Source organism: Triturus cristatus, chromosome 3_2 (genome assembly GCF_964204655.1).
Source record: "Triturus cristatus chromosome 3_2, aTriCri1.1, whole genome shotgun sequence".
NCBI lineage: Eukaryota > Metazoa > Chordata > Amphibia > Caudata > Salamandridae > Triturus > Triturus cristatus.
This window is the reverse complement of record NC_140584.1, coordinates 619,671,148-619,680,090: the sequence shown is the minus strand read 5'-3', so window position 1 is coordinate 619,680,090 and position 8,943 is coordinate 619,671,148.

Sequence of the window (8,943 nt, the reverse complement as noted above, 5' to 3'; positions counted from 1 at the left end):
TGTCTATATGACAATTGGACCCAGAGTAGTGAATACCATGCAGTGTTTTTTGAAAGATGAGCCTCTACCTACAGAGTTGGGGAAGGTGCCTTCGACATTATGGGCCACCGGTGATACAGATGTGGGTTTGTTGCAGATTCCCCCAGTCTCCATTAGAGTGAAAAAGAATGCAGTTCTACCCTGTCTTTCTCAGTATAACATACCTAAGGCAGGAGAGCAGGCGCTGTTGCAGATTATACAGGATTTGATTGAGTCTGGAGTGGTGGAAGAGACTACTGCGAATGTGTGCAACAGCCCTATTCTCCCCATATTAATGAGGGCACCCTCAGGCTCCCCGACGATCACCCCGACGTCTACCGTTTTGTTATCGACTTGCACGAGGTGAATAAGATCGTGGTTCCCCAGTTCCCGGTTGTTCTAGATATCACTGCCCTTTTGATAGTGATTCCGCCCTCCACCACATATTTTTCTGTCATTGACTTAAAGAGCACTTTCTTCAGCATTCCGATACACCCTCAGAGCAGGTACCTTTTTGGATTCTCCTTAGCCGGCAAAAGCTTTAGATTCTTTCAGGCTCCTCAGGGCTATACTGAAAGTCCCAGCATCTACAGCCAAGCTCCAAAGGCACAACTGGACTCCCTGGTCCTTCCCTCAGGGAATGTCCTACTGCAATATGTGGAGGATCTGCTAATTGCTTCTGATACGAAAGAGGGCTGCAAAGAAGCCGCGGTTAAATTACTGATGCATTTGGCCGACAAAGGAAATAAGGTGTCCCTTTCAAAATTTCAATATTGTCGACAGGAGGTCACCTATTTAGGTCACCTACTGTCGAAGGAGGGAAGAAGACGAACACCTGAGCATATTGCGGCTATTACTAAGATGCCCATTCCCAAAATGCTGAGGGATGTGCGAGCTTTTATAGGCATTACCTCCTACTGTCGCCACTGGATCCCAACTTTGCTTTACTAACAAAGCCCCTGCTGTTCCTAACCACTAAAGATGTGCATGAACCCCTCCCTTGGACGCATGATTGCCAGCTTGCTTTCGAACAGTTAAAGACAGCTCTTTGCTCTGCACCTGTGCTTGGTACTCCTGATTACCAGAAGCCGTTTGTGTTGTACGTACACGAAACAGCTGGTTGACCGCTTTCTGTCTTAAAACAGGCTTTTGGTGGTAAGCAAAGGCCATGTGTGTACTTCTCTGCTTTGTTGGATAACGTCGCCAGAGCTCTCCCGAGCTGCCTGAGAGCTGCCGCGGCCATTGCTGTTTCTATAAGGCAATCGGCAGGGCTTGTCCTTGATACTGATCTCACAGTTATGGTCCCGCATGCTGTGGACATGCTTCTGAACAGAACAAAGACGCAGCACCTTACCAGTGCACGTCTGACCAGCTATGAATTGAACGTTTGCGCCACATGTCACCATCAAAAGATGTACCACTCTGAATCCAATTCAAACAACAGAAGAGTGAGGCCCAGACCAAAAACTGTGTACAAAATCAAAAAGAATGTGAAGGATCACTCTTGTGATTAAAAACAACCCTCACTCACCAACCTAGTTGGTGACGTGCTTCATCATTGGGTGCTACAATGCCTGGTTACAGCAGAGCAGGTTTTTTGTGTAATCCAAGTATGATTATGTGAAAAAGTGATTTAAAAAGTGGCCAATTCTACCATCAACAGACTTTATTAGTGGTGAACCAGGCACTATTAAAAACAAAGTGGTGGATGATACTGGCGAAATTGACCAGATTCGTCCACTGTGAAAAGAAGAAAAAATGGCCAACATATTTCTGCCTTTAGTTGCCAATTCGCAAGAGAGAACACCACGGCGGTATGCCCTCGCTAATGTGCACCCTAACCTGTGGTGTAAGAGGAACCAATACAACTTACGGTTCGTAGTCAAGGCTTCAACATTTTTGTAAGCCACGTTACTCTGTGAAAAAAGAAAAGGTAAACACAGGGGAACACACCAGATTCTACAAACACATGTCCATTTATAACAGTAAAGTTTGACATGTTCCTTGAGTGATCCAACCTATTAATACTAAACATATTGTACATGATAATCCCGCATAAATTACGTTATACATATTTTTTTTTATTAACCCAACCTCAAATGATCTTGGAGTTTGCAAATCAAATGTTTACTAAATGGTTAAATCTTGGCATTTTGCCGATTTGGCTTGTACGATATGGACGCCATTGTGCCACATGAATCTCTTGTGGTTGACAAATAACCATTTAGTAAACATTTGATTTGCAAACTCCAAGATCATTTGAGGTTGGGTTAATAAAAAAAAATATGTACAACGTAATTAATGCGGGATTATTTCTGTTACTGGGTGCGAGGCAGCGTCATGACGTCATCACAACGCGACGTGCGCCACAGTATTGGCCCACTAGACCAACAGTTCTCAAAGTGCTTGATCGGGTGTATTGAATCTCGCAAACTTTATTGAAAAAGATCAGAACGATACAAGTAGCGTAATCGTAATTATTTGCGTTTACAAGTATAAACCTGAAAAAAAGCTTTGCGAGCGATCTTGAATTTTTGGCAGTACGCCAACAGGAGTTGAAAAATGGCTGGTATTTCCCTTACTAACAGTCAGTGGGAAATTACACTGATAGGACGAGTGTCCTAATGCACTGGGGAATGTTTGTAGTAAATTTAGAGATGCCAGACGGTCTGGGCTATAGTCCAACAACTTTCTTGGATTTAAAAGAAAGAGTGGTGAACACGGAGTGGATGAAATGGCTAATGGTCCAGATATATTCGTGAAAAATAGGTGATTGATCTTTATAGTCCAGCAAAACTACGAATTCTTATGAAAGTTCAACTTGATGAATTGAAAACAGAAAACTCAATGCATTTGTACAGCATAGCTATGCTGAGGATAGGTGAAAAATACCAATAAAGTTAGAGTCACTATGCAAAAAGTAACCAGGAGAAAAACAGAGACTAGAAAACTGGACTAATGGGTGTTTGAAATACTAATTTGACACAGACAGTCAGTGATGTAAGACAGAACCCCAGGAATGTTTTCATTGAGTCCCAGGGTGTGAGTTGACAGACGATAAACCCACCGTTGTTCTTTCTTGAACAATCTTTTTTTCATGTTGTTACCAGATACAATCTGTTCGATGATAGTCCATCGTTCGTCGTTCGTTGTGTGATTATACTGTAGGAAATGGTCCGTCATTCTAGTAGCACTCTTTTTACATCGAACATTACTGCAGTGTTCACACACACGTTGCTTAATTTTTCCTGTCGTCATACCCACATATCTTAAACCGCAAGGACATGTGATCATATAGATCATGTTGGTTGAATTGCATTTGGTATGTGAGCTTTGCATCCAGGTACTTCCGCTCTCCAAATTTAAAGTTTTAGTGGATGCAGTGAGGTGGCAAACACTGCAATTTACACTCTAGAAAGGCCCCAGGCATTCAGGATACTTGGTGTTAGTTCTGTCCCCATTCTCTTTGGACGTTTATGAACCAGAGCATCCCTGATGCTCCTTGCTTTTTTATATGAAAACAAAGGTTTAGTCCAATTTCTGTTGTTGCTTTCTAGGATCTTCCAATGTTTATTTATTGATTTCGCAATCACATTCAAGGCAGTATTGTACGTAGTGACGCATGTCAATGGCACTTCTTCTGAGTGTTTCACTTGGTCCTCAAGTAAGACTTCCCTTGGTTGGTTTCTGGCTCGTTTACAACCCCTTTTGAGGATCCAATCTGGATAGCACCGTTTTCGGAGCTTGTTGGTAAGGTCAGAAGACTGGAAACGATAATCGCTAATATTACTGCAATTACGTCTGATTCTCAGATACTGGCCATAGGGTAGGTTCTCTCGCATAGGTCTTGGATGGAAACTGGTGAACTCAAGTAAGTTGTTTTTAGCAGTAGGTTTATAATGAGTCCTGGTTAACAGTTTCCCTTCTACCTTGGTTATCACTAGGTCTACGAAAACCATCTCTTTCTTATCCATGGTATGTGTGACCCTCAAGTTGGGATCCTTGGTGTTGATCCATTCAAGAAACTCTAATAATGGGGCTTCGGGTCCTTGCCAGATGACAAAAATATCGTTGATATATCTTTTCCAAAAAGATATACCGAAAGCGTAGGGGTTGTCAGGAAGCTGAAACTTAAGGCTTTTTTGGAAAAACTTGACCCAACGGAGGCTACCAATACCTCTGGTGACACTGGCCTAAGACCAAAGTCTACTTCTTCTCCTCCATCGCACATGGTTCCTCCTGAGATACTTGCCTTTGAGCAGGCAGTATTTAATGATGTGTAAGCTTGTGAAGAGTCAGGAACTTTTAAGAACTTCAGTGCAGCTGAATTCCAAGCCCAGCAGTCACTCCAATCTAATACCTCAATTGTCATCAAGCCTGCAGATAAAGGCGGAGGACTGGTTATTCAGGATACAGAAGTCTATAATAGAGAGTGCAGACGCCTCCTTAATGATATGAAGAACTACACTCCCCTATCTACTGATCTGTCTCCAGAACTCAGAGCTGAAATCAGCAATCTGGTTGACTATGCAGAAACAAATGCTCATATTACGAAGCATGAGGCAGATTATCTGACGACTGGCCTGGGAAAAATACCATATTTTTATATTTTGCCAAAAATACATCAGAATATGTCACCTCCTCCGGGCCGCCCTATTGTATCTGAGATTGGTTCCCTTTTGGAGCCGTTGTCACGATTTTGTGACTTTTTCTTAAAACCTCTCGTTCAACGGACTACAATTTACTTTAAAGATACAAAAAGTCTTCTATCCCTTTTACAGGAGATTACTTTTGATGATGACTCCACCATCTTAGTCTCATTATACATAGAGAGCCTGTATACAAGCACTCCCCAGGACGATACCATCAGAGTCCTGAGTAAGGCTCTCAATGAAGTTGCCTGGGAATATCAGACCCCTAAACAATTTATCATCGAGTGTGCCACTTTAGCCTTAAAACGCAATTTCTTTGAATACAAAGGGGACTTGTTCCTTCAAACAACAGGGACTTCTATGGGCAGTACTTTTGCCCCAAGCGTGGCAGGGATGTACGTCCATGAATTTGAACGTAAATACATCTTGAACACTGACAACCCCTACGCTTTCGGTTTATCTTTTTGGCAAAGATATATAGACGATAATTTTGTCATCTGTCAAGGACCCGAAGCCCCATTATTAGAGTTTCTTGAATGGATCAACACCAAGGATCCCAACTTGAGGTTCACACATACCATGGATAAGAAAGAGATGGTTTTCCTAGACCTAGTGATAACCAAGGTAGAAGGGAAACTGTTAACCAGGACTCATTATAAACCTACTGCTAAAAACAACTTACTTGAGTTCACCAGTTTCCATCCAAGACCTATGCGAGAGAACCTACCCTATGGCCAGTATCTGAGAATCAGACGTAATTGCAGTAATATTAGCGATTATCGTTTCCAGTCTTCTGACCTTACCAACAAGCTCCGAAAACGGTGCTATCCAGATTGGATCCTCAAAAGGGGTTGTAAACGAGCCAGAAACCAACCAAGGGAAGTCTTACTTGAGGACCAAGTGAAACACTCAGAAGAAGTGCCATTGACATGCGTCACTACGTACAATACTGCCTTGAATGTGATTGCGAAATCAATAAATAAACATTGGAAGATCCTAGAAAGCAACAACAGAAATTGGACTAAACCTTTGTTTTCATATAAAAAAGCAAGGAGCATCAGGGATGCTCTGGTTCATAAACGTCCAAAGAGAATGGGGACAGAACTAACACCAACTATCCTGAATGCCTGGGGCCTTCCTAGAGTGTAAATTGCAGTGTTTGCCACCTCACTGCATCCACTAAAACTTTAAATTTGGAGAGCGGAAGTACCTGGATGCAAAGCTCACATACCAAATGCAATTCAACCAACATGATCTATATGATCACATGTCCTTGCGGTTTAAGATATGTGGGTATGACGACAGGAAAAATTAAGCAACGTGTGTGTGAACACTGCAGTAATGTTCGATGTAAAAAGAGTGCTACTAGAATGACGGACCATTTCCTACAGTATAATCACACAACGAACGACGAACGATGGACTATCATCGAACAGATTGTATCTGGTAACAACATGAAAAAAAGATTGTTCAAGAAAGAACAACGGTGGGTTTATCGTCTGTCAACTCACACCCTGGGACTCAATGAAAACATTCCTTGGGTTCTGTCTTACATCACTGACTGTCTGTGTCAAATTAGTATTTCAAACACCCATTAGTCCAGTTTTCTAGTCTTTGTTTTTCTCCTGGTTACTTTTTGCATAGTGACTCTAACTTTATTGGTATTTTTCACCTATCCTCAGCATAGCTATGCTGTACAAATGCATTGAGTTTTCTGTTTTCAATTCATCAAGTTGAACTTTCATAAGAATTCGTAGTTTTGCTGGACTATAAAGATGAATCACCTATTTTTCACGAATATATCTGGACCATTAGCCATTTCATCCACTCCGTGTTCACCACTCTTTCTTTTAAATCCAAGAAAGTTGTTGGACTATAGCCCAGACCGTCTGGCATCTCTAAATTTACTACATGTGATCGCGAAATCAATAAATAAACATTGGAAGATCCTAGAAAGCAACAACAGAAATTGGACTAACCCTTTGTTTTCAAATAAAAAAGCAAGGAGCATCAGGGAAGCTCTGGTTCATACACATCCAAAGAGAACGGGGACAGAACTAACACCAACTATCCTGAATGCCTGGGGCCTTCCTAGAGTGCAGGGACATTTCCCTTGTGGAAATTGCAGTGTTTGCCACCTCACTGCATCCACTAAAACTTTGAATTTGGAGAGTGGAAGTACTTGGACGCAACGCTCACATACCAACTGCAATTCAACCAACGTGATCTATATGATCACATGTCCTTGCGGTTTAAGATATGTGGGTATGACGACAAGAAAAATTAAGCAACGTGTGTGTGAACACCACAGTAATGGTAGATGTAAAAAGAGTGCTACTAGAATGACAGACCATTTCCTACAGTTTAATCACACAACGAACGACTTACGATGGACTATCATCGAACAGATTGTATCTGGTAACATGACAAAAAGATTGTTCGAGAAAGAACAACGGTGGGTTTATCGTCTGTCAACTCACACCCTGGGACTCAATGACAACATTCCTTGGGGTTCTGTCTTACATCACTGACTGGCTGTGTGAAATTAGTATTTCGAACACCCATTAGTCCAGTTTTCTAGTCTTTGTTTTTCTCCTGGTTGCTTTCTGCATAGTGACTCTAACTTTATTGGTATTTTTCACCTATCCTCAGCATAGTTATGCTGTACAAATGCATTGAATTTTCTGTTTTCAATTCATCAAGTTGAACTTTCATAACAATTCGTAGTTTTGCCGGACTATAAAAATTAATCACCTATTTTTCAAGAATATATCGGGACCATTAGCCATTTCATCCACTCTGTGTCCACCATTCTTTCTTTTAAATCCAAGAAAGTTGTTGGACTATAGCCCAGCCTGTCTGGCATCTCTAGATTTACTACAAACATTCCCCAATGCATTAGGACACCCGTCCTATCAGTGTTATTTCCCACTGAAGGTCATACCAGCCATTTTTCAACTCCTGTTGGCGTACTGCCAAAAGTTCAAGATCGCTCACAAAGCTTTTTTTCAGGCTTATACTTGTAAATGCAAATAATTACGATTGCGCTACTTGTATCGTTCTGATCTCTTTCAATAAAGTTTGCGAGATTCAATACACCCGATCAAGCACTTCGAGAATTGTTGGTCTAGTGGTCCAATACTGTGGTGCACGTCGCGTTGTGATGACGTCATGACGCAGCCTTGCGCCCGGTAACAGAAATGTTTGGAGCACTACTTAAACTCGAAACTCAAACTAAACAGCATCTGCGGGGTCCTGTGAAGGGGAAGATGCAGGTCCATTATGGGCGACGAGCTTTGGAGTAGTAAGTAAGACTCCTGTTTCCCTTTTGATTGGTTGATAGGGCCTATTTGGACTTGACTTTAACCCTTGGTTCTCATATCCCGCTACAGAGTGTGACTATAAGTTCGCGCCCCCCACCAGGACCCATGGGGTATTTCCACTGAATTTTTTAAGTAAGCATTACTTACCTTATAATCCAGTCTTTATTTACAGGGTAAACTTGCTTTTTTACCTGATTACTTACATTGAGAATTTCTGCGCAATGATTCAGACAAAGTCCGCTTTGCACTTTTAATTGTTCCTATAAATCTTGGCATTTTGTCGATTTGGCTTGTTCGATATGGACGCCATTGTGCCACATGAATCTATTGTGGTTGACAAATAACCATTTAGTAAACTTTTGATTTGCAAACTCCAAGATCATTTGAGGTTGGGTTAATAAAAAAAAATGTTATACCATAATTAAAGCGGGATTGTCATGTGCACTATGTTTAGTATTAATAGGTTGGATCACCCAAGGAACATGTCAAATATTACTGGTATAAATGGACATGTGTTTGTAGAATCTGGTGTGATCTCCTGTCTTTACCTTTTCTTTTTTCACAGAGTAACATGGCTTGCAAAAATGTTGAAGCCTTGACTACAAACCGTAATTTGTATTGGTTCCTCTTACACCACAGGTTAGGGTGCGCCTTAGAGAACGCATACCGCTGTGGTGTTCTCTCTTTTTTTGGTCCTGACTAAAGCCTTGCGAATTGGCAACTAAAGGAAGAAACATGTTGGCCATTTTTTCTTCTTTTCACAGTGGACGAATCTGGTCAATTTAGCCAGTATCATCCACCACTTTGTTTTTACTAGTGCCTAGTTCACCACTAATAAAGTCTGTTGATGGTAGAATTGGCCACTTTTTAAATCACTTTTTCACATAATCACACTTGGATTACACAATAAAACCTGCTCCGCTGTAACCAGGTGTTGTAGCACACCAGGG